The sequence below is a fragment of the Bos indicus x Bos taurus genome, chromosome 4, assembly GCF_003369695.1.
Source record: "Bos indicus x Bos taurus breed Angus x Brahman F1 hybrid chromosome 4, Bos_hybrid_MaternalHap_v2.0, whole genome shotgun sequence".
Lineage (NCBI taxonomy): Eukaryota > Metazoa > Chordata > Mammalia > Artiodactyla > Bovidae > Bos > Bos indicus x Bos taurus.
Genome location: NC_040079.1, coordinates 25,133,957 through 25,160,396, shown reverse-complemented (window position 1 = coordinate 25,160,396; position 26,440 = coordinate 25,133,957). Strand labels below are relative to the sequence as shown.

The 26,440-nt window shown below is 44.0% G+C and overlaps 1 long non-coding RNA gene across 2 annotated transcripts in view; it reads left to right on the top strand.

The window, feature by feature from the left end:
• The window catches only part of LOC113891208, a 42,761-nt gene extending 20,920 nt beyond the window's left edge, over positions 1-21,841 (top strand). Inside the window, exons 3-5 of one of the 2 annotated variants that reach the window (XR_003510696.1) lie at positions 8,614-8,706; positions 16,281-16,417; positions 17,971-21,841. This is a non-coding gene — a long non-coding RNA (uncharacterized LOC113891208). Of the gene's footprint in view, positions 1-8,613; positions 8,707-16,280 lie in introns of both variants that reach the window. The other variant, XR_003510695.1, reaches the window with a different exon arrangement.
• Positions 21,842-26,440: the final 4,599 nt, after the last annotated feature.

The following is a 26,440-nucleotide window of genomic DNA, read 5'->3' as shown; positions in this document are numbered from 1 at the left end:
TGGGTGGAATGAGCCTTTTCAAAGCAGGGTGGGTCCAGAGCAGTTGGCTAAAGGTTGTTGCTTGGCCTTGACAGTGTGACTAAATGAGGGATGTGGAGCTCAGAACTTCTCTAGAACCAGGTCATGGGGATTAAGAAAAAAAATCAATGCCAAAAAATTCTTTCATCAACTTAAAATAATTTCTATAGGGTTCTAAGCTCTGGTATCAGGAAAAATCAAAACTCATGGCCTTGGGTGGCCATTGTGCGTAGATGGCGTAGGACAGACAGGATGCTGGCGGATGCTCTCCCCAACCCTCACTGACTGCTGAACCTAAGAAAACAGCTTTCCTTTTGAATACCTCTCATTTTTACCAACTGTAGAATGGGGTTGTTGTTCAGTCATTCAGTCATGTCTGACTCTTTGTGACCCCATGGACTGCAGCATGCCAGGCTTCCCTGTCCTTCATGATCTCCTGGAGTTTGCTCAAACTCACGTCAGTTGAGTCGATGATGCCATCCAACCGTCTCATCCTCCGTCACCCCCTTATACTGTTAAAACCCATCTCAAGGTCTTTAAAAAAAATGACTGGCTGGTGAAGCCACTGCTTTCTATATGCTATATGACATATCAAACATAACTTGTACTTGGCAGGCTCAGCAGTTGCTCTCATAACTTGCTTTTTCCATTTAACAAAATACTGACTTCATGTGTAGATAGAAGTCCATCTCTGCCCTCCATTGTCTTTAGTACATCATTTGTATTTCTGCACTGTAATTTATTTAAAGGATCCACTATTAGACTGTCTCCAGTTTCTCATAAGCCATGTGATGTAAGGTGCAGCCTCGTAGTTGATTCTGTCCACACCTTTGTATCATTGCCTTGACTGTGTCACGAGTGGGGTGCAGGGCTCGAGCGGTGTGTGCGTCCTTATGGCTCTGCTTCCTGACACTCACACCTCAGGGCTGCTGCGCCACTTCACCCTTGTCCCTGGCAGTTCCTGACATCAGGCATTTACTGTCATAAATGAATATGCTGCTACTGTAATGGGAGCAAAAATAGTGTCCTGTTGTTATAATTTGCTTTTATTTCTAATGAATTTTTATGTACTTAAAAAAAGGCTTAACTTTCTAAAACTTACAACATGTAAAAGAAAAAAGAGAATGAACAAAACTACCAAGGCAAAGGAAGATGGCACCGAGGTTACAGGTATGTGGCATCCGTCCACTCGGTAGTAATCCTATTATGGCCCTACATCCGGAGTTCCAAGTAACCTCAACCATATAACAAACAAAGGCATTAAATGACTCACTGGAAAAGACCCTGATGCTGGGAAAGATTGAGGGCAGGAGAAGGAAGTGACAGAGGATGAGATGGTTGGATGGCATCATCGACTCAATGGACATGAGTTTGAGCAAGCTCTGGGAGACAGCGAAGGACAGGAAAGCCTGCTATACTGCAGTCCATGGGGTCACGAAGAATTGGACAGGATTGAGCAACTGAACAACAACAACAACAAGCCTTGTTGGGTTGATCTAAGCTCTCATCTGGTCCAGAGATAAAGAACTGTAACTGCAATGCTGCTCTGATTTCTTGGAGGACAGTTAGTAGAGACCCTCCCCTTCACAGCTATTTGTAAGTCCTCCCCAGACAGCCATTTTGCTTTTTTGCATTTCTTTTCTGTGGGGATGGTCTTGATCCCTGTCTCCTGTACAATGTCACGAACCTCATTCCATAGTTCATCAGGCACTCTATCTATCAGATCTAGGCCCTTAAATCTATTTCTCACTTCCACTGTATAATCATAAGGGATTTGATTTAGGTCATACCTGAATGGTCTAGTGGTTTTCCCTACTTTCTTCAATTTAAGTCTGAATTTGGCAATAAGGAGTTCATGGTCTGAGCCACAGTCAGCTCCTGGTCTTGTTTTTGCTGACTGTATAGAGCTTCTCCATCTTTGGCTGCAAAGAATATAATCAATCTGATTTCGGTGTTGACCATGTGGTGATGTCCATGTATAGAGTCTTCTCTTGTGTTGTTGGAAGAGGGTGTTTTTATGACCAGTGCATTTTCTTGGCAAAACTCTATTAGTCTTTGCCCTGCTTCATTGCATATTCCAAGGCCAAATTTGCCTGTTACCCCAGGTGTTTCTTAACTTCCTACTTTTGCATTCCAGTCCCCTATAATGAAAAGGACATTTTTTTTGGGTGTTAGTTCTAAAAGGTCTCGTAGGTCTTCATAGAACCATTCAACTTCAGCTTCTTCAGCATTACTGGTTGGGGCATAGACTTGGATTACTGTGATATTGAATGGTTTGCCTTGGAAACGAACAGAGATCATTCTGTCGTTTTTGAGATTGCATCCAAGTACTGCATTTCGGACTCTCGTTGACCATGATGGCCTCTCCATTTCTTCTGAGGGATTCCTGCCTGCAGTAGTAGATATAATGGTCATCTGAGTTAAATTCACCCATTCCAGTCCATTTCGGTTCGCTGATTCCTAGAATGTCGACATTCACTCTTGCCATGTCCTGTTTGACCACTTCCAATTTGCCTTGATTCATGGACCTGACATTCCAGGTTCCTATGCAATATTGCTCTTTACAGCATCGGACCTTGCTTCTATCACCAGTCACATCCACAGCTGGGTATTCTTTTTGCTTTGGCTCCATCCCTTCATTCTTTCTGGAGTTATTTCTCCACTGATCTCCAGTAGCATACTGGGCACCTACTGACCTGGGGAGTTTCTCTTTCAGTATCCTATCATTTTGCCTTTTCATACTGTTCATGGGGTTCTCAAGGCAAGAATACTGAAGTGGTTTGCCATTCCCTTCTCCAGTGGACCACATTCTGTCAGATCTCTCCACCATGACCTGCCCATCTTGGGTTGCCCCACGGGCATGGCTTAGTTTCATTGAGTTAGACGAGGCTGTGGTCCTAGTGTGATTAGATTGACTAATTTTCTGTGAGTATGGTTTCAGTGCATTTGCCCACTGATGCCCTCTTCTGATGCCCTCCTCTGATACTGGGGGGGCCTTACAAATAGCTGTGAAAAGAAGAGAAGTGAAAAGCAAAGGAGAAAAGGAAAGATATAAACATCTGAATGCAGAGTTCCAAAGAATAGCAAGAAGAGATAAGAAAGCCTTCTTCAGCGATCAATGCAAAGAAATAGAGGAAAACAACAGAATAGGAAAGATTAGGGATCTCTTCAAGAAAATCAGAGATACCAAAGGAACATTTCATGCACAGATGGGCTCAATAAAGGACAGAAATGGTATGGACCTAACAGAAGCAGAAGATATTAAGAAGAGATGGCAAGAATACACAGAAGAACTGTACAGAAAAGATCTTCACGACCCAGGTAATCACGATGGTGTGATCACTCACCTAGAGCCAGACATCCTGGAATGTGAAGTCAAGTGGGCCTTAGAAAGCATCACTACAAACAATGCTAGTGGAGGTGATGGAATTCCAGTTGAGCTATTCCAAATCCTGAAAGATGATGCTGTGAAAGTGCTGCACTCAATATGCCAGCAAATTTGGAAAACTCAGCAGTGGCCACAGGACTGGAAAAGGTCAGTTTTCATTCCAATCCCTAAGAAAGGCAATGCCAAAGAATGCTCAAACTACCGCACAATTGCACTTATCTCACACGCTAATAAAGTAATGCTCAAAATTCTCCAAGCCAGGCTTCCACAGTACATGAACTGTGAACTTCCTGATGTTCAAGCTGGTTTTAGAAAAGGCAGAGGAACCAGAGATCAAATTGCCAACATCTGCTGGATCATGGAAAAAGCAAGAGAGTTCCAGAAAAGCATCTATTTCTGCTTTATTGACTATGCCAAAGCCTTTGACTGTGTGGATCACAATGAACTGTGGAAAATTCTTCAAGAGATCGGAATACCAGATCACCTGATCTGCCTCTTGAGAAAGTTATATGCACGTCAGGAAGCAACAGTTAGAACTGGACATGGAACAACAGACTGGTTCCAAATAGGAAAAGGAGTTCGTCAAGGCTGTATGTTGTCATCCTGTTTATTTAACTTATATGCAGAGTACATCATGAGAAATGCTGGACTGGAAGAAACACAAGCTGGAATCAAGATTTCTGGGAGAAATATCAATAACCTCAAATATGCAGATGACACCACCCTTATGGCAGAAGGTGAAGAGGAACTAAAAAGCCTCTTGATGAAAGTGAAAATGGAGAATGAAAAAGTTGGCTTAAAGCTCAACATTCAGAAAACGAAGATCATGGCATCCGGTCCCATCACTTCATGGGAAGTAGATGGGGAAACAGTGGAAACAGTGTCAGACTTTATTTTTCTGGGCTCCAAAATCACTACAGATGGTGACTGCAGCCATGAAATTAAAAGATGCTTACTCCTTGGAAGGAAAGTTATGACCAACCTAGATAACATATTGAAAAGCAGAGACATTACTTTGCCAACAAAGGTCCATCTAGTCAAGGCTATGGTTTTTCCTGTGGTCATGTATGGATGTGAGAGTTGGACTGTAAGAAGGCTGAGCACCGAAGAATTGATGCTTTTGAACTGTGGTGTTGGAGAAGACTCTTGAGAGTTCCTTGGACTGCAAGGAGATCCAACCAGTCCATTCTGAAGGAGATCAGCCCTGGGATTTCTTTGGAAGGAATGATACTAAAGCTGAAACTCCAGTACTTTGGCCACCTCATGCGAAGAGTTGACTCATTGGAAAAGACTCTGATGCTGGGAGGGATTGGGGGCAAGAGGAGAAGGGGATGACAGAGGATGAGATGGTTGGATGGCATCACTGACTCGATGGACGTGAGTCTCAGTGAACTCCGGGAGTTGGTGATGGACAGGGAGGCCTGGCGTGCTGCGATTCATGGGGTCGCAAAGAGTCGGACACGACTGAGCGACTGATCTGATCTCATCTCTCCTTCACACTTCCTCCTGACCTAGGCAAAAGCTGTGCCCTTGTTCCTCTCATCTTTCTCAGCAATACAGAAAAAGTTCTCTTTGTCGGCCACTTATCTGCAGCCCCAAACAAGTCATCTTGCCCCTTATTCACACAGAGCATAATACGATAATATGAACAGAATCCTAGCAGCTATGCTGCCCCTCAGGTCCTAAAGAGCTAAAACACAAAGACCAAAACCAATATAGGGTTGTTTGGGTACATAGTGATGCTACTGTCTAGCATCTGTAGCTCAGCTCCTTGGAAACAGCTGAGCTTGTTTTCTTGACATCACTTTTAAAAATTGTGGGGACTTCCCTGGTGGTCCAGGGGTTGGGAGTCTGCCTGCTAATGCAGGGGACATGGGTTTGATCCCTGGTCCAGGATTCCACATGCTGAGGGGCAACTCGGCCTGCATTCCACAACTCTGAGCCTGTGCGCTGTGACCACCGAAGCCCATGCACCTGGAGCCCATGCTCTGCAACAAGAGAAGCCACCGCAGTAAGGAGGCAGTGCACTGCCATGAAGATCCAGTGCAGCCAAAAATTAATTTAAAAAATCGTGTGCTAAAGAGTGCACTGTCAGGGAGACTACTGCTGAGGTAACCTGGACTACCCTCGATGCCTGCCGGCCAAGCTTCTGGTGAGATTTCTCCCCAGGATTTCACGGTCTTTTTCATGATGAGCAAATGAGATGGTTCCTTTAATCTCTGGTCACTCCCTCCACCAGGAATGCCAATTAATCATCTGGAAGTCCACAAGCCACTTAAACCTCGAAGCCCCTTTTTAAATTTACTTCAGAAAATTTTATTGAAGTATAGCTGATTTACAATGTTGGGTTTAATTTCTGCTGAACAGAAAAGGGACTCAGTTATACATAAATATATTTTTTTTCATATTTTTTCCATTATGGTTTATCTCAGGATATTGAATATAGTTCCCTGTGCTGTACAGTAGGCCCTTGTTGTTCATCCATCCTATATATAATATTTTTATATAATATATTATATATATATATAGTATAATTTGCATCTGCTAACCCCAGATTCCCAGTCCTTCCCCCTCACCTTTGATGACCACATGTATGTCCTCTGTGAATCTCTTTTTGTTTCTAGATGTGCTCATTTTGTGTTATATTTTAGACTCCACATGTAAGTGATATTGAATGGTATGTGTGTTTCTCTTTCTGACTTACTTCACTAAGTACGATCATCTCTAGGCCCATCCATGTTGCTGCAAATTAAGTCTCTTGATCCCTCTGAAATGAATTAATAGCTGGAGTCCAGCTTTTTTGGTTTCTTGATAACTAGTACATTGAAAACTATTTCCTTAACTCTTTTTTTTTTTAATTTTATTTTTTAACTTTACAACATCGTATTGGTTTTGCCATATATCAACATGAATCCGCCACAGGTATACATGTGTTCCCCATCCTGAACCCTCCTCCCTCCCTATACCATCCCCCTGGGTCGTCCCAGTGCACCAGCCCCAAGCATCCAGTATCGTGCATCGAACCTGGATTGGCAACTCGTTTCATATATGATATTATACATGTTTCAATGCCATTCTCCCAAATCATCCCACCCTCTCTCTCCCCTCCAGAGTCCAAAAGACTGTTCTATACATCAGTGTCTCTTTTGCTGTCTCATATACAGGGTTATTGTTACCATCTTTCTAAATTCCATATATATGTGTTAGTATACTGTTTTGGTGTTTTTCTTTCTGGCTTACTTCACTCTGTATAATAGGCTCCAGTTTCATCCACCTCATTAGAACTGATTCAAATGTATTCTTCTTTTTTAATTTTATTTTTAAACTTTACAATATTGTATTGGTTTTGCCAAATATTGAAATGAATCTGCCACAGGTATACATGTGTTCCCCATCCTGAACCCTCCTCCCTCCCCATATCATCCCTCTGGGTCGTCCCAGTGCACTAGCCCCAAGCATCCAGTATCGTGCATCGAACCTGGACTGGCATCTCGTTTCATACATGATATTTTACATGTTTCAATGCCATTCTCCCAAATCTTCCCACCCTCTCCCTCTCCCATAGAGTCCATAAGACTGTTCTATACATCAGTGTCTCTTTTGCTGTCTCGTACACAGGGTTATTGTTACCATCTTTCTAAATTCCATATATATGCGTTATTATACTGTATTGGTGTTTTTCCTTCTGGCTTACTTCACTCTGTATAATAGGCTCCAGTTTCATCCACCTCATTAGAACTGATTCAAATGTTTTCTTTTTAATGGCTGAAAAAGCTATATATGACAAACCCACAGCAAACATTATCCTCAATGGTGAAAAATTGAAAGCATTTCCTCCAAAGTCAGGAACAAGACAAGGGTGCCCACTTTCACCATTACTATTCAACATAGTTTTGGAAGTTTTGGCCACAGCAATCAGAGCAGAAAAAGAAATAAAAGGAATCCAAATTGGAAAAGAAGTAAAACTCTCATTATTTGCAGATGACATGATCCTCTACATAGAAAACCCTAAAGACTCCACTAGAAAATTACTAGAACTAATCAATGACTATAGTAAAGTTGCAGGATATAAAGTCAACACACAGAAATCCCTTGCATTCCTAAACAGTAATAATGAGAAAACAGAAATTAAGGAAATGTATTCTTTTTAATGGCTGAGTAATACCCCATTATGTATATGTACCATAGCTTTCTTGTTCATTCATCTGCTGATGGGCATCTAGGTTGCTTCCATGTCCTGGCTATTATAAACAGTGCTGCGATGAACATTGGGGTACACGTGTCTCTTTCAATTCTGGTTTCCTCAGTGTGTATGCCCAGCAGTGGGATTGCTGGATCATAAGGCAGTTCTATTTCCAGTTTTTTAAGGGATCTCCACACTGTTCTCCATAGTGGCTGTACTAGTTTGCATTCCCACCAACAGTTTAAGAGGGTTCCCTTTTCTCCACACCCTCTCCAGCATTTATTGCTTGTAGACTTTTGGATCACAGCCATTCTGACTGGCATGAAATGGTACCTCATAGTGGTTTTGATTTGCATTTCTCTGATAATGAGTGATGTTGAGCATCTTTTCATGTGTTTGTTAGCCATCTGTATGTCTTCTTTGGAGAAATGTCTATTTAGTTCTTTGGCCCATTTTTTGATTGGGTCATTTATTTTTCTGGAATTGAGCTGTAGGAGTTGCTTGTATATTTTTGAGATTAGTTGTTTGTCAGTTGCTTCATTTGCTATTATTTTCTCCCATTCTGAAGGCTGTCTTTTCACCTTGCTAATAGTTTCCTTTGATGTGCAGAAGCTTTTAAGGTTAATTAGGTCCCATTTGTTTATTTTTGCTTTTATTTCCAATATTCTGGGAGGTGGGTCATAGAGGATCCTGCTGTGATGTATGTCGGAGAGTGTTTTGCCTATGTTCTCCTCTAGGAGTTTTATAGTTTCTGGTCTTACGTTTAGATCTTTAATCCAGTTTGAGTTTATTTTTGTGTATGCCTTGAAATGTCACCTTTGAAATATACTGCATTTAAACCTTACAGCTTTGAAAAATCAGAATGTCCAATCTAAAAGCAGCCTCAGAGGCAATATAAGTCGGGGTTCTGAACTTTGGGCTTAGTACCCTTGGAGGCTTCTTGGAAGGCCCTCAGGGACCTGTGAACCTTCTAAAATATACTCGTGCGTGTGTGTATACACATGTGTACTGTTTTTCTTTTAAGGGAGAAGGACCACAGCTTTCACTGGAGTCTTGAAAAAGGACCCCGATGGGACCACTTTGTTTCAGAGATGAGAAAATTTGGCTCTTTAAAATGGTAAGGTAGCTGGAACTAGACCCAAGCCACCTGGCTTTGAGCTCTTTATACAATATACAATTAACCTTAAAAACCTTACAGCTGTTCAGTGAAACAAAGTGAACTCATAGGCTTGTTGACTTGCTTCTGAAATCCCACTAACATGATAATAAAGGGTAAAATAAGTATAAGCCAATAAGGACAAAGAGAATGCCAGAGTAGACAGCAGCCCGTGAGGCTGTGGACAAAACCTTAAGAAAGGAGACAGATATGTGGTGAGGAAACAGGCCGAAACCTTAAGACCCCAGCAAACTGATAACTGTGCAGATTGGTGGAAAGTGGAAGGTGCAGTCGCCTCTGAAAATGGGGACCAAAAACAGGCCCCACTGGGAGCCTGGGTGAGGGCTCAGTTCAAACTCCAGTCTTCTCCCCTGTCCTCCCCAACACAAATGGCATTCTCTGGAGAAGCTCTGGACTCAGGGCATCTCAGGCACAGCCATGGGAAGACCAGGTGCCTTCCTGCGAAGAGGGTTAGATTTCAGTCCATGCTGTGAACAGTGAGCTTCCCTCATTGTTCAGCTTCTAGCTGCTTTCCTCAGGTCAGTTTCCAGAACCTGGCAGCCAAGCTTACAATATACCTCCCTGCTGGGTTGTCTACTCATGGTTGTCACCGTGCCTGTCTAAGGCTGGGATCCACCCTTCCCAGAACCCCTTTCCTGGCACGATTCCAGGCCTCGTCTGCCAGTGAGAGGAACGTGAATAAGATTCGGGTGCCAGAGTGGAGGGAACACCATCATTCCAACGGTCAGATGTGGTGGGTACACTGATCTCTCCCCACAAGCTCCCATTTCACGGCCCCTTTTTGCTGGTAGATGCTGTGGCTTCTTGGAATTTCCTGGTGCCTCCAGCTTCTGCTCGTGTTGCAGGCTCACGTCATCAGTGACAATCTCACTAATTCTCTAGCTGCAGCTTTCAAGCCCTCCCCTTTCCCAGCAAACCCCTCCCACGTTTGTGAACCCAGAAGCCTTTGTGGGCTTCCCAGGTGGCACCAGTGTAAAGAACCCACTGCCGATGCAGGAAACAAGAGACATGGGTTCGATCCCTGGGTTGGGAATATCCAACCAGCTGGAGGAAGAAATGGCAATCTACTCCAGTATTCTTGCCTGGAGAATCCATGGACAGAAGAGCCTGGCAGGCTACAGTCCATGGAGTTGCAGAGTTGGACATGACTTAGCGACTAAACATACACACATTAATGGCTATAATTAATTTATTCTAGTGAAACCTGTGGTGATTCTCTTTGAGCCTAACTGATAGACCCCCACCAGGAGAATGAAGGATTCTTCACTGAAGAAAGTGACCAGACCAAAAAGTGAAAAAAAACCCCCAAAGTTTATAGAGAATGAAATTGGGAATTCTCAGTGAGCAGCTGTCCTTCCAGTTACCCTGTAGTGAAAGGGTTAGTCACTCAGCCATGTCTGACTCTGCAACCCCACGTCCTGGGCCCGCCAGGCTCCTCTGTCCATGGGAGTCTCCAGGCAAGAGTACTGAAGTGGGTTGCCATTCCCTTCCCCAGGGGAATCTTCCTGACCCTGGGATTGAACCTGGATCTCCTGCATTGCAGGCAGATTCTTTTACCGTCTGAGCCACCAGGGAAGCCAATCACCCTGTATTAGTTTTCTATTGCTGCTGTTAGAAATTTTTATAAACTCGGTTGCTTAAAACAACATAAATTTATGACCTTACCATTCTAGAGGCCAGAAGTCTGAAGCAGGTCTCACTGGGGTAAAAGCAGTGTCCACAGGCTGCATTCCCTCCTGGAAGTTTTGGCAGAGATTCTGTTACCTGTTTTTTCCCAGCTTCTAAGAAGCCGACTGTATTCTCTGGCTTGTGACTCACATCCTCTATTTTCAACGCCAGCAATGTGGCAACTCTCTGACCTTTCTTAGGTAGTCAAGTCTCCCTCTGAAGACAGCTGGGAACCATTCTCTCTTTTAAGGGCTCGTGTGATTAGATTGATCCCACCTGGGTAATGAAGGCTGCTCTCTCCATCTCAAGGGTCTTAACCTGAAACTCATCTGCAAAGTCCTCTCTGCCACGTGATGTAACATTTCTGCGAGTTCTGGGGTTTAGGATGTGGACATTTTGTCATCATTCTGCCTCTCATGCATCCTAGGATGAGCCCAACAGTTGCTAAGTGAATGGATAGTCAAGGATCACAAGACATCCGAGAAAGCCTCTAACGTGAAAGACAAAACCAAAAATTAAAACACAAAGAAACTGGGATAAACAGGTTTATCAGCAACAGTGCAGGGAGCAGAAAACTTTAAAAGCTGGGGGAGGTGAATATCTATTTAACATCTTCAGAGACATTCATGAATCCTCAAAACAGGAACAAAAGGCTAAAAAAAAAAAAAGAAGACAAAAACTCTCAGATATTAAACACGTTAGCAAAAATAAGAATTTGATATTACATTTTGAAAATATAGGTGGGAATTGTCCCAGAAATGAAAATAAGATCAAGAAGATAGGAAACCAAAAGGGAAAAAAAAGGAAAAATAACAGAGATTGTCCAGGAGGGCCAATATAGGAAAATTAACATTTCAAGAAAGAATAGTGAGAATGAATACATGGAATTATCTAAGAAATAACAGAAATTATTTTTGAGAGTTGAAAAAAAATAAACCTCCAAGATGAAAAGGATATTAAATACCTGGTTGAATAAATCAACAAAACCTCAATCATACACATAATTATGAAATTTAAACAACATAAGGAAGAAACAGGATCTCCTAAAAACGTCCAGAGAAAACGAGCCAGAAATTAGCATTGTATCAGACTACTCAGCAACACAGGGAGCTAGAAAACAAATGTCTGTTTTCCAAGCAGGAATAAACATAAAAGTAAAGTGAAAAGCCTCAAAAAATTACCTCCTGGTTATTCTTTCTTGAGGGCTTCCCAGATGGCACTAGTGGTAAAAACCTGCCTGCCAAAGCAGGAGACAGAGACCAGGTTTGATCCCTGGTCAGGAAAATCCCCTGGAGGAGGGCATGGCAACCGACTCCAGTATTTTGCCTGGAGAATCTGATGGACAGAGGAATCTAGTGGGCTACAGTCCATAGGGTTGCAAAGAGCCAGACACGACTGAGGCAACTCAGCACGCACATCCCTTCTTAGGAAACTGCTGAAGGATGGGCACAAAGTTAAAAGTAAAGCAAACGACATTCCAGGATCTACAGTGGGGAATCCAACCCAGGAGAAGAGAAAAGGAATTTCTAGTATGATAATGAAATTAAGTCCTGGGATGATGGATGGGAACCATGCCCAGAAAACAGCCAGTCCAGATCACCACGGGAGGATACACAGCTCCAAGAAAAAAATGCTGAGATGGTCTTAGGGTTTCATAGTGAAGACTGGAAAATAATTAAGTACATAGAAAATTGAGCAAGTTAAAATTATGAAATTACTAATTTCAGTATTAAAAGTTTAAAAAGAAATGTAAAATTATGTAGACCCGGGTTCGATCCCAGGGTTGGGAAGATCCCCTGGAGAAGGAAATGACAACCCACTTCAGTACTCTTTCCTGGAAAATCCCATGGACGGAGGATCCTGGTAGGCTAAAATCCATGGGGTCTCAAACAGTCAGACACAACTGAGAGATTTCACTCACTCACTCATGCTGTCAACAGCGTTTATATGATTACTGACACTAATTCTTGGTTTAACCAAAAATTGTGCTGTAACTAAACTGTGATGGTAAATGGACTCCAGTGTTCTTGCCTGGAGAATCCCAGGGACGGGGAGCCTGGTGGGCTGCCGTCTATGGGGTTGCACAGAGTCGGACACGACTGAAGTGACTTAGCAGCAGCGGCAGCTAAGTACTTAAGGTATGAGTTAGAACTAAATCCTCATTTCCCATAGTAGAAAAAGTAAAGTAAATATAGCAGAAATGAGGAAGTAGCAGTATGAGCATTTTAAATGGAAGAAAATAATCAGGAGAAACAACTGGGCTGGAGATGGCTGCTTGTGGAAGGCAGGGGATGGCCCTTTGTTATTGTGGGACCAGCAGCACCTGACTTGATAGTCTGTGGACATGTATTGCTAGAAATATAGAGAAAGACAAGCCAAACGCCCATCAGACTGATAGCAAATAAACAAAACGTGGTCTACCCGTACAGTGGGCTATGGTTCACCCACAAAAGCAATGAAGTACAGACACTGCGACAACATGGGTGAGCCTTGAAAATGTTACGCCAAGTGAGTGGAGCCAGGCCCTCATACTGTGTGTATCCATCTGGCATGTTGTCCAGAACAGGTAGGGCTTCCCAGATGGCGCTAGTGGTAAAGAACCTGCCTGTCAATGCTGCAGATGTAAGAGACGTGGGTTTGATCCATGGATCGGGAAGATACACTGGAGGAGGACCTCCAGACCACTCCAGTATTCTTGCCTGGAGAATCCCACGGATAGAGGAGCCTGGTGGGCCATGGTCCATAGGCCACATGTCACAAAGAGTCGGACACAACTGAAGCGACTTAGCACGCATATACGCCAGGACAGGCAAATCCATGGAAAGCGGATGGGTGGCAGAGGGGGCACTGAGGAGATCTTGCTTAATGGCTACAAAATTTCTTTCGGGAGTGATGAAAATGTGCTGGAACTAGGTAGTGGTGAAGTTTACACAACAATATGAATGTAGGAAAAGCCACTGTGCTGTACACTTTAAGTGGTTAAAATGGTGAACTTTATGTTAGGTAACCTGGATCTCAGTGATAACATTTAAAGAATACTGGGTTCTGTCTATAGAGTATACAGATTTGATTTTAATTTTTTGCTAAACGAGAGTTGTTTACAAAGTCTTGACAGCATATTTCTACAGTCTCTGGCTTTAGTAAGCATAGGGTGATGAATATGATTGAAGCTTTTGATGATTTACGGTTTCCACGGTTTCTGAGGATCAGTCATCATTCTGAATAGCCAAGATTATATTTTAGGCACATTAGACAGAAATGAATTATGTACTAACCTCCAAACATAATATTAGAAATATTTATGCATGCAGTTTTTCAGTAAACTTAACAGCTTGCTTTCTTGTCATCTGACACTTTCAAAGTAGAGAAGTGCGGAAAACTTAATGAATTCAGAGTTCTGGAAAGTGACGGCTTGTGAATGAGGTTACACTGTGTTCTGCTCCTTTTTCCCCCCAATCATATTTATTTCTCTTTTGTTGGCATCTCTTGCTTCTGCAACATCTTCTATTGTCTGTTTCATTCAGTAGTTAATTACTGAACATCAGGTATGTCATTCTGGCCACAAAGAAGGGCTTGATCCCTCAGAGACAAGCCAGGAAGTAAATCTTGGCCACTAAGACTTGGGGTCTCATGTGTACATTATTTTCAAAGTTCAAATGTGTTTCTGTTGTTATTTTCAGTGGTTTATTTGGGATTCTGGTAGGTCACCAAGAGGACTTGAAATATCCAACCTCACTCAATAGCCTTTCAGGATCTATCTGAAGTTTCGCCTTACATGTTATTTTCTGCTAAGTCACTTGACTTCCTCCTTTGTACACCCTACTTAAAAATTCAACCACAAGAGCGTGTGTAGAAATGGAATGTCTTTTCTCCTTTAAGCAACATCACTCATTCTTTCCTAGAAGTTTTACTTTTACATGGATCGCTTGGAACAATGCTGCCAAATAATGCAGCTAGACGTTTAATCAGACAGTAGTTTATGATTAAATGCTGTAGACAGAGTTTCGTTTGCAAAACGTTTACAACTGCTAAGTAGTTATAGTCCATGATTAATTTGTGGCAAAAATCTAGTAATATAAACTCATTCCAAGGAAAAACCCAGAAAGACCAAGTGACTTGCCAAGATCGCACTACATAGGAATTAAGTACTCTTAGTTGAACAGTCTCTATTTAAATAGTTATAAGCAAATTAAGTATTTGCATATTATATAAATAAAATTAATTTATGCCAACATCCTAATGCCAAAGAACCATTTGTGAATCTTGTAGCATTCAATATACTTATTAATAAGTGGAAACCTTTAAAGGTTTTTAGCAACATATATTTGACTTTTTAAAACTATGACTTGTTAGCGCCTTAACATTTAATACTTGGGAGCCACTCCCTCATCCCTCCTCAGTCACTTCACATAACAGTTTTCAGTTAATGTAATGATTATTTTTCTAAATAATTATAAACAATATCCCTAATTAAAGACTTTTCTAATATTCTTTTATTATTTAAGGAATAATAAATAATGTATCTTCCAGATTTTAGCAAACACATATATATTTCATCTTGTTCTACACACACACATATACACAAACACACACACACAGAGTTATGGGGCATGACATCTATTATGCTATTAAAAATGCAACCCCAGTGGTGGAATAGTAAAAGCACATTGGTGGGAAAACCAGTGAGCTGAGAGTCAGTTCTGAAACTTAATGAACAGTAAGGCACCAATGCTGGTTTGTTAGCGTTGACAGTGTACCATGGTTACACAACATAACAGACGGTGAGAGAGAAAACCGCTTTGTACTCTTTACCTTTTCTTTAATGCAAAGTTATTCCAACAAGAAGTTTATCTAAAAAATTAGGTACTGTAAGCAGAAAGTTTGAGTCTAGACGTGAGGACTATGAGCTGTACAGTCACCTACTGCAGTGTAACAAACAACCCCCAAACCTAGGGGCCTAAAACAACAAACCTGTATTTATTTTGTTGTTTTAATGTCCCAATTTCTGTGGGTCAGGAATCTGGGCACATTTAACTGGGTTCTGTGACACAGGGTCTCTCACAGGCCACAGTCAAGGGTTTAGCCGCAGCTGCAGTCACCCCCAGGCTGTTTGCAGGAGGTCTCATTTCCAAGTTCACTCACGTGACTCTTGGCAGGCCTTGGGTCCTCAGGAGCTACTGTCTGAAGGCGTCAGTTCCTTGCCAGATGTGCCTCTCCACTGAGCAGATCCCAACGTGGCCTTTGCTTAGAGAGAGAGAGAGAGACAGCATATACGAGAGCATGACAGAATCACAGCTATTTGTGACTTAATTTCAAAAGTCACATCCTATCACTTTTTGCTGTTGTTTTATTTGGGAGAAGCAAGTCACTAGGTCCAGCCCACACTTCAAGGGAGAGGGTTACACTGGGCATGAAGACCCGTAGGTGGGAAGCAGAGGGGGCCATCTGAGAGCCCGCCTACCAAACGAACAGGCCTGGCATGCTGCAGTCCATGGGGTCGCAAAGAGTCGAGCACGACTGAGCGACTGAACTGAGCTGATGGTGATACCCACAGTGGAGACAGCAGGACTAATGAAGAGAAGAGCCCTGGAATCAGGGACTTGGGTTTGTACTCCTGCACAAAAATCTTAAGGTTATACCATCACTGACAAATCATTTCTTTTTGCTTGTTCTCTCGTGCAAAATAGGAATAACAGTAGTAATAGCGACTTCACAGGATGATTTTGAAAGTTCAGTTAAATGAGATAATTCATGTAAAAATGCTTAGCAAGTGCCTTGCACAAAATAGGAGCTCAGTGTTAGCTGCTATTATTGTTATCATCATTGTTGTTTATTTTCCAATTTAGCATCACTTGAGCCAGAAGCTGGAGAATAAGCTGGAGTTCTAGGCTGAGGAGGAGAAGGAAGATCCGGGCAGAGGAACTATCACACACAGGCTTGGAGGTGTGAAGGTAGCTGCGGGTTCGCAGCAGCAAGCAGCTGGGTGAGCTCAGAAGCTGGGCCCTGGGGGCAGGGGTGGGTCTGGAGAGGAAGGTAGTCCTGTAGGCAGGGGTGAAAACCCCCAGGGAAGGAGAGGGAGCCAAGTCACACGTGTCAGAAGGATAACTGGAGGCAACACAGAAGCTGGACAGAAGGTGAGAGGTAGGATAAGAAAGCCGCCCAGGCTACTGAGGGTGCAGGCTGGATTTCAGAAAGGCAGGGCAGAGGAGCAGCACAGCCCGGGGAGTGAAGTGAGGCTGGGGCAGCGGAGGGGAAAGGCAGACACTTCTCAGGCCTTAATGTGGCGGGCAGGGAGAGCTGGTTTTGGGGAACGAAAATCAGCACAGCTTTAGCATTATAACTGAGACCAAACAATGGGGGGCAGGGGTGCAATCCCCTGGCAGTCCAGTGGTTAAGGCTCTATGCTTTCACTGCCAAGGGCCCAGGTTCAATCCCTGGTTGGGGAACTAAGATCCCTGTTGCTTAGAATAGCCGGTTAAACAATCTAGTCTTCTCTGGAGGCAAAGTTCAAGTACTACTGCCCCACAGCCTGTCTTGAGTAAGATGTCCTCATGGAAGAAGGCTGTGGGGAATGTGACCACTTGGTCCTGACTAGACCAACTGAAGAATTGTGCCAATTATCTTACGCGCGCGCGCGCGTGTGTGTGTGTGTGTGTGTGTGTAACTTATCAGGTAGCCAAGTCTGGTAAAGCTGTTGGAGTGAACAAGTGATTCTTTGCAAAGTTAAAGATTTTTTATATGGGGGAAAAATGGAAATATGGACACAAGGAATTCAGAAGAATCTTCGTGGCTAGAATTCTAGTTTGAGGAAAATCATCATGTAGCAGGTGTATCTGAACCAGGGGAGTAATAAATAAGGTTGCTCAGGGGGAAAAGAGCAGGTAAGAAAGCAACAGGCAGAGTTCTGGGGAAGGAATAACCAGAGGACAGAAAAAGCAGCAGCAAAATGGCCTTACTTGATGTCCATGGCTGACAGAATGTTTTGATGACAGATCCCATGTCGTAGCCCTGAAGTGGAAGGACTCTCCCTGACAAATTGCAGGCGGGAGTGGGGAGAGGCAGAGTGGGTGTGGGGAGGGCAGGGAGGTGGCGGTCTGAGCTTTGTGAAGCAGGGCGAGGTGTCGCCCGATGTCAGTCAGGCTCCAGGGCTGCTCCAGGCCAGAGAGAAGGTGGAAGGTCGAGGCCTGGACTTCCCGCAGGAGCCCCTTCTGTGTTCCAGGACGGCCCGTGAAGGCAGCAGGTGAGGTCAGGCAGCACCTGGGGCAGTAGCTGTAGAGGAGCCCTGGGAGGCGGGGCAACTGAGAGCTCACTCCTGAGCCCTTCCGTGCCCTCCCCGGCCTGGGACTAGAAACTCAAGGGTGGTTTTCAGTCTTAACGACTTCCCATCCAGAGTAAGAAAGAAAAATTCAGGAAAATGGTTCAAGGGTAACCTGAGGCCTTCTTCACCTTGTTTGCTATACTGAACGGAAATGTTAACTTCATTGTGCCCTAGAGAGATAAACTCATCTGTGCACCTCCCCTCACACGCCTTGTTAGATTTAACTTCCAGCTGCCTGAGCCTGACGCTGCCTTCAAGAGAAAGACCTGGCTGACCATGGAATTCACTCCACTCCACGGAGGCAGGGGAGTGTCAAAGGTGAGGTTCACAGGCTTCTCACTGGGAGCAGAAATTACTCCCTCCTCACGACACCTCGCAAATGACCTGAGGAACTGACTTCGCCCACTTTTTCCTAGGTGTCCAGCATCAAAACAAACATCCCTACAAAGTCTATGGAATTTCTCTAAAATATAACCACTAGGAATATGCTAATAGTTATTAGTATTAGCATTATTAGTATTATTACCATTTATTAGCATTAAAACTTAAAAAAGAAAAACCACCTTGATAGGTCCATTTTCTTAGTCTTGACCCCGAAGTTCGCCAACACATTTTATCTCTTTAGTCAGCAGCCTGGTGCTCTTCCCCAATCATTATAACCGATTTCAGATGGTGCTAGAAAATTATATTGACTCTGAACACCAAAAGAAATCAGTCATCCTCTAAGGGGGGGGTCACAGGAGGAGGTGAGGGTTGGGAAGGCCCCAAGATCAATCAATCTGCCACACTCTGCTTTGATGCACGCACGGTGGAGGCTGTGTCATGGGAAGAGTGCTGTAGGTTTGTCGCACAGATGATTGTGAAGTTCTAGGAATGAGACGTGGCATCGTTGGCCTGCTGCGTGTGACGCCGCTGCTCGCCGCTGCCGGCGGTGGCTCGGGTCAGCACAGCTCCGGCGGGCTCTCTCGCCAGCCGATCTTCAGGGCTCCGTCCCATTCGCCCCTTTTGCTGCCGGCGGTGCAGCTGGTCTCCCCCAAGAACACTGATTTCAAATGGTGCTAGACAATCACTATTTAAATCTAAACCACCATATGAAACCAGCTTCCTGAAGAAGCTTTAAGATCTGTTCTTCCTTCGAAACGCTCTCTGACAATAAACAACCTGGGAAGGGAAAAGTTGAAACCTTGCTGCAAGGTACTTCCTTTGTGGTGTAAGGAAAGCCTTAGCACATCGATAGGCTTATACTTCTGTCTCTGTCTCCATTGCTGACGGGGCTATGGGGCAGTGACTGTGACTCTTTTATTCTCATGCTGCCCAAAGACTCAGTTTTTATCATTCAGAGGCAAGGCACAGGTCAACTTCTTTACTCTTGGTGGGAGGTCAAGGGAAACCCTCTACTTAGGTAAAAGGTCAGCGGAGCTGACCCAGGGGTTGGAGTGCCCAGTGCAGGATGAGTCAGAGTGGTACAACACACACGTAAGTGGTACCAAGTGCCAGTGTACTCCGGGACAAGTTCAAGACCATGCTTTCCTAAACCTAGTGCTTTCATCTGAAGATAATTTTGATTCAAAGGATGACTATGATTTGGGGGAGCCTAAAGGAGATAACGTAATAGCTCAGAGGCAAAGTAATATATTGATGCTGCTGCTGCTGCTGCTAAGTCGCTTCAGTCATGTCCGACTCTGTGCGACCCCAGAGACGGCAGCCCACCAGGCTCCCCCGTCCCTGGGATTCTCCAGGCAAGAACACTGGAGTGGGTTGCCATTTCCTTCTCCAATGCGTGAAACTGAAAAGTGAAAGTGAAGTCGCTCAGTCGTGTCTGACTCCATTCGACCCCTAATGAGAGCCAAATGTTTTTTTTCAGAATGGAATTCCTTAGATCGCATCTGTTTGTTAAGGATTCCTGTTGGCTTTACTTAAGGTTATGCTCCCCTCTGTTCACTGCACCCCTGGTTCTCCTTAAATTATTTTTTGCTGCAGTTCTTTTCTCCTTCCCATTATCGTTCTTGATATCATTTATTAGGAAGCTTACTGCCACTCCCTTTAGGGTTCCAGGGATCCAAGAAGATACAGATGTGCCATTCTTTTTTTAAAACTATTATGAAAACTTTCAGACACACGTTACATTTGAAGGACAATGAACGAATTCCTAAATTTCTTCCACCTAAATTCAGTAATTGTTCACTTTGACTACTTTTGCTTTAGTGATGTTATCTACATGTACGACATATGTATACTTTTTGCTGAATCATTTGAAAGTGAATCAGCAACCATTGTGACATTGTGCTCCTAACTTTTTGAGCAGGTCTAAAGAAAAATGGGGCCATTCTTCCATATAGTTATGATATTTTATTCATACCGAAGAAAATTAACAATTCCTTAGTATCATCTAACGTCTAGCCTATATCCAATTTTCCCCACTTTCTCCAAAAATTTTTCTTTTACGGATTTGTTGGGTTGTTTTCTACCCCAAATCCCATCAAGGTTCACTCACCAAGACTCTTTGGTTTCTTTTAACTTAAAACATTTCCCTGTCCTTTTTTGCTTTTCTCATGTCAGCATCATCTTGTGAGAATGGGTTTGAATCTTGGCTGTACCACTCACTCAACTCTGCTCTCTTTGCTTAAAGATTAATTAACAGAAACTTAGCTCTTCTTGACTAGCCTCATACATCAAGTGAGTGGGAAGAACATCCAATTAAAGGTGCCTGTGGTTGAGGATTCCAGGTGGGCTCAGCAGGATGTTAATAAAGCAGGGCAGGGAGTTCAGCTCACATTCTCATCCTTGACAGGCTTGGCCACTGACCCCTTCATCAGGAGATCGAAACACAGACTCATCTTTACAGTGGAAAAGCTGCGTGTATGTGCCTACTGCTACTAGGCTAGTTTTCTCATCTCTTTAAATAAGGAAATAGAATACTATTGGGCTGCAGAGCTGGGTAGCAATCATTTCATCAAAGTTACTGCAAAGGAATGCGCATATTTTGTGAAGTGACAGGCAGTTAAATATTTCAACTGGAGAGTCAATTCAAGCATTTAAACCCGCAAAAGAGCCAAGACACATGTAATCACTGGCATTCTCAAATAACTATGTCACTAATTTTGTTCCTTCTGGATATCCTATTGTAATTGATAATAACAGTGACTGAAATATGCAAGATGCAGCCAGACTGTTCTCATCATTTTTGGTTAAAAAAAAAACAAACCAAAATCCAGAACAAAAAGGTCTGCTTATGTTTTACAAGTGACTAGTTACAGCTTTTGCCTACTGCCAATGAGAAGTTTTGTTTTGTTTTCAAATGACTGACACTTCAGTTATGGAGAAAACGTTTTCCTGAAGAAAAGTGAAGAGTGAATTGCTCCTTGTTACTTACGCTTAATAAAATCACATACACCTTGTACATCAAATATATGTCAAACCCACCCAGGCACTTCATGCACATACATAACACATACTATATTACAAACCACTCTCTTCTGTTCCCTTAGCAGAAACAAAGAGATAAGGTAAGTTTTGTGTTATCCTTTAAGTATATTTTTTAAAAAATTCAGCAGAAAAACAAAGGTGGATATATCCTTTCCCATGTATATCCCTCCACATGAGGAGGCATTCCCAGCAGACACAGGGTAATCGGCACAGGGATCAGTCATGTAGTATACTTCTCTGAATTTTGTAATAAGCAGCAAACCGAGGTACTTAGTTGGTGACTGTAAAATGACTTAAGCCAAAATACTGTGAACTAGAGATCTTGAGTTGGGCCTCTGTGTATAATCTTCTAAAGCAAGAGGTTGGTTTTCTTCGAAGAGGTCTGTGGGCAGGCTGGCTATCGAATTAACACAGAGGAAAAAAAAAATTGCATTGTTTACTAGTAAGTGAAAAACAAAGTTGGTAAGTTAACAGGCACTTGTTCCTTCTCTTTCCAGGAAAACAAGACGACAGTGCGTGGTGTCTGCTTACTTTGATGAGTGTTTCAGTGACAGTCAACTGAAGGGAAAGACTGCTCAGTAAACATCAACATGTTTCCACTCCTCCCCATCCTCCCACCTCCAACAATCTATCTGATTGTTCTGTATTTCCAGGCCAGGAGAGGGCAGGGCTGAGTTTCTGTAACTCAGGGTGTTTCTATTTGACCCCTTGACAGTGCGAAGGTATTGCATCATTTGAAAAGAATGTTATTTTTTTTAACAAATCTTTCTTACACACAGCATACACACTTAACGTTGTTAAAGTCTCCATCTCCAGGAGCCAAGTAACCACCTTTCAAGAACAAAATCCTTCCTTGGTGTCTCTCAGCCCAGGGGCCACAAGGATGCGTTTCCATTTCAAAATCCCACCTGCGATTCTTTACCTTCATGCTGTTTTTGAACAAGTTGCCCTTCTCTGTATTTTTTCTTCCAGATGATAGGAAAGTTAGAGCCAGAAATGTGAATCAGTGAGCCACACCGGTAACTCCTGTGTGGCAAAAGCAGAACAGCGGAAACATGTTGTCTTCCTTGAAGTGAAAAGCCAGTTGGTTCTTGCACGAGCTAACCAGATTAAGATAATGTCCCTTGGGGCCTGAGGATTGCAAAAGGAGATGGTATCTGACTATGACACTTTGAGAAGGTAGCTTCAAAATGTTAACAGACATCAGGATATGAGAGTCCTAGCCTGAATATTTAGAACTAAAGATACAACTCTCTTATCGGTTGGAAGCTGCTGGATCCTATGGTGGGAGGTGGTTCTCTATTGACTTACGTGCCTTTAATGAGTATTTTCTTACAGAAAGTGGATGAATAAGAGTCTCAGGATCTGGCGCTGGGCTATCAACTAGCTGTGGAATCTTGGGCCATCATTTAATTTTGCTGAGCCTTCTTATGCCGATCTAGAGAATGGAGTTACAGATTCCTGTCCTACAGTGGTTCTTAGAGGCATCGGGATTTCAGTATGAGGAAACATCTGTAATTTTTAAAGCACTGCACTCAAATGTTGTTTTCTTAGATGGGTTGGAACACTGCAGTGCCTTGTAGGGGGAAGGCCAACATGAACCAAAAGTGGACGCAAAGGTTCTCTGAGTAATAGCTTCCACTTTTGGAAGACTTACTCTGGGCCAAACACTGTGCTACGTGCTTTTTATGCATTTTCTCATGTTCATCCGCCTACAAGGCTGTGGAATTATTTCCAGTTTCCAGGTGCAGGAACAGAGATTTAGTGAGGGTGCAGGACTTGCTCTGGTCAAAAAGCTTAGGACTAACAAGACGAGGGATCAGACCACTTTGCTTGATTCCAGGCCCAGGCTTTTAGTCATCCTTCTTTGCTGCTCGGATACTGTAACAGCCAATCTTCACATGGCCATGTGGATCTCTGAACAAACTGGCTCTGAGCTACAGGGTTTCACCAATAAGCACATACGAAAATCACTGAAACCAGCTTTGGTCACTATTAGCAGAGTAAGTGGCACTTAATGACCAAGAGGAAGGCGAAAACTCGGAAATCGGTAGGGTTTGGCCCAGGGCCCTCAGCTACACTGACTTGCAGCGTGACCTTAAACTTAAGTTAGGTCTTCTCTAAAGCTTTGTTCTCCCACTAATCTTAAGGAAGCTCCAGGCTTTTTTAAGTCCAGCAGCCCCTTCCCACAGGGGATTGTGGCAGTGCTAAAACTGTCTCCAGATACAGCCCCACTGCTCGTCCTCCAAAGCTGCCTGTTTCTGTGGGGCATTTGGTGTGCTAGCCCAACGCAGACTTGTGGAGCCGAAACTTGCTCCCTGTACAACCTGGGGGATGTTACTTGACTCTCCATGCCTCGGTCTCCCCATCTGGGAGTCACACCTGTGTAATACGAGGACCCACACCACGAAGGCTGATGTGAGGGTGAAGACCGACGAGAAGCGAGCAGAATTAGAAACAGCACGTGTATACATTCAGTAAGTGATGGTGATGATGATACAAACAAGAGACAGGTTTTCGTTTTGCATGTTATAAGCGGAGATGTGGCTATGAGATCAGCCACGGCTGCCAAACAGAAGGGCCCGCACATCACGGGGGCTCACCCCTGAGCTGTATGGGGCACGTTTCCACAGTCACTTCGCACAGGAGTCTGGTGAGTACTAAACCCTGAAAAGATGCCCTTGGACCTACGAATGGCATCTCCAACGGAACTGCCTGGAGTGAGCAGCTTTAATATTTTCTGCCTTCTCCTCTTCCCATTCTAATACCTGAATATGAGATCCCATACCCTTGCTTCTAAGCAGGAGTTCATGTCATAGACTTTTTCTGATAGTAAATCGGAAGTTGAGTGTTTCCGAGAAAAGAAACAGAGAAGGAACACTGATGACCATTTAAAGAATTTTACTGGGGGGATCCTCCAGGATCAAAACAGAACAAAGCTCCCTTGAGACTGATTTAGGACCAAGAGCCTCTACTTACGTTAGGTGTCACAGCAGTCTGTTGACGGAGAAGTTCCAGGCACAGAAATCCTCAGGGAGCGTTTGTTCAGAAGATCAGCACCTAGAATTTAAATGACAGTATGAGCCCTTAGGGAACATCCCAGAGCCACAGAGGAACAAAGTCAGGCGTTTTCTCTTCTTACTCAGAGATGAGTTTTTGAGAAGGGGAGTAAGGAGCACCTTCTGCATCCTGCTTAATTAAGACACACAGTTTGAGAGGGTTCTGTCCACCAAGTGGTACACACCTCCTCTCTCTGTGGAGGTGGTGCGGCTGCTGCTAAGGAGACTGTCCGCAGACACAGGGCTGTGCATTTTGCTGCCCATCAAGGTGCGTTCAGGTAGACGTCTTATGAACTAAAACACTGTAGTGACCCTCTACCTCTAATCAAGAAGGGCAAGAAAGCAGCCTGCACAGAAGGCTCCTATTAATGTTTTCAGAACTGGTTTCTGCCACTGTGGGCTGCAGCGGCACAGACTCCAGAGGGCCAGCAGAGGGCAGCACGGGTCTGCACATTTGACCTCTTCCCTGCTTCGGAAGCAGGCGGACAACCCAGATCAGGTTCCAGGGACACTGTCCCCTTTGGGATCTAACTTGAGGGGTGGAATGCATCTTTCACCACATCACAGGAGGAGTGGGAGCCCAGGTTCCTAAAATCTGGTGGTTTGAGGTAAGGCTTGAGTCTGCACGTGGGACCTGCCGGACTCCCCCGGGGGCTTCAGAGCAGCTTCCAGGAGAGTTCACCTAGGGAGGACCTGGCTCTCAAGCCTTCACGTTTCAGCCAGTGGGAGGCTGAGTGACTCAGCAGTGCCATGCCGGAAAGTCTGTCTTGGCAAGTGACCGCCTAGTGAAATGTCTTAAGTTAATGGCTACAACCCTTTGCAGGAGGAATGTCAACATAGTGGAGGCAGAGAGCAGCTGGCTCATCAGAGAACACGTCAGAACCTGGTTCCCGGGAGCAGCCTTTCGGCCCAGTGCTTCTGAGGGGGAGGGACAGTGCTTGGGTGCCTCATGGTGCCCTCAGCACAGGGACACACTATGCCAGGAAGGGCCTTCAGAGTCGGGGTTGAGTCCAAGAGCATCTTGACAGTAAGAGAAACAGCTGAGAAAAAGCAATAGATGTATTCATAGAGATATAGATGAATTACAGAGATATTTTAGGTGAAACATAGAGATATTTTCTGTTGTGCTTACAATCTAAAAAGGCAAGCAAATGGAGAACACGTGGGAAGATTTATCAGAGTGAACACAAAATTCCGGCCACCACGGAGTCACACACGTTTCTGGGATAGTTAAATACCATGTGTGATGGCGGCTTCCGAAATCGCCTACTCATAAACACGAGGACAGGACCCAAGTCGGAGAGGAGCTCTTTCCCTTTGAGATGGTTAACAGAGATGTGCAATCAGACTGTTAACTGGGGGCTTTCCAGTATCTGGGAAAAGTATTTTGAGTAGTTCATTTTAGGTGCTGGGAAGCACTTCAGCTAACCTCTTCCTGCAAGAGCTGGAGATAAAGCCTCATTCTGCGGATGCTTCTCCCACCCTGGTGGTCACTCCTCTGAGGACCATGGGAGCACTCTGTGCCCTGTGCCTGCAGCCTCCTTAGACGTGTGGGCATCAACTGCAGGTAGGGACACCAGAGCACGAAAAGAATTTGGTCAAGAAGAGTATGTAAGTTGGTGCCAGGGTTTTCAACCATGAGGATATAAGTGTGCCAGAGGCATTTCCATCGACATCTCCACCCTCTGCCTCCCATGAGCACAGGAGGACAGTGCCTCCTACCAGCTGCTCTCATCTCAGCACAAGGCTGCGGCTGGTCCCCAGCCCATCACCAAGGGGACAGCATACTTCACTCGGATTCCTGCTGCTTTCCTAGAATGGGGGGCGGGGAGCAGTCCGGGGCCAGCCTACACTTTCCACTGACATGCCTCTGCCACAGAAGCCCCCAAAGGTGGTCTTCTTAGGTCATTCTCTTGAACCTTTAAGGTGTTAGAAGCTGGTCCTGGTCAATCCCTTCCCAGAATCAGTCTACCAGTATCTTTTCCTTGTCTTGGCCTTTCCTCGTGAGCATTAGTTCATCTTGAGTGAGTACTTCTGTACTGCCTTTTCCATCTCAAGTGCCATTAAGCAACCTCCCATTTAATGGTCCATTTAAACTGGGAACAGAGAGACAAAAATATAAGCTTGGAGATCAAAAACACCAGGATTCAGGTTTTCCCATTGACACTTGTTACACAGCTTGGACAAGCTGTTTAACCCGTTT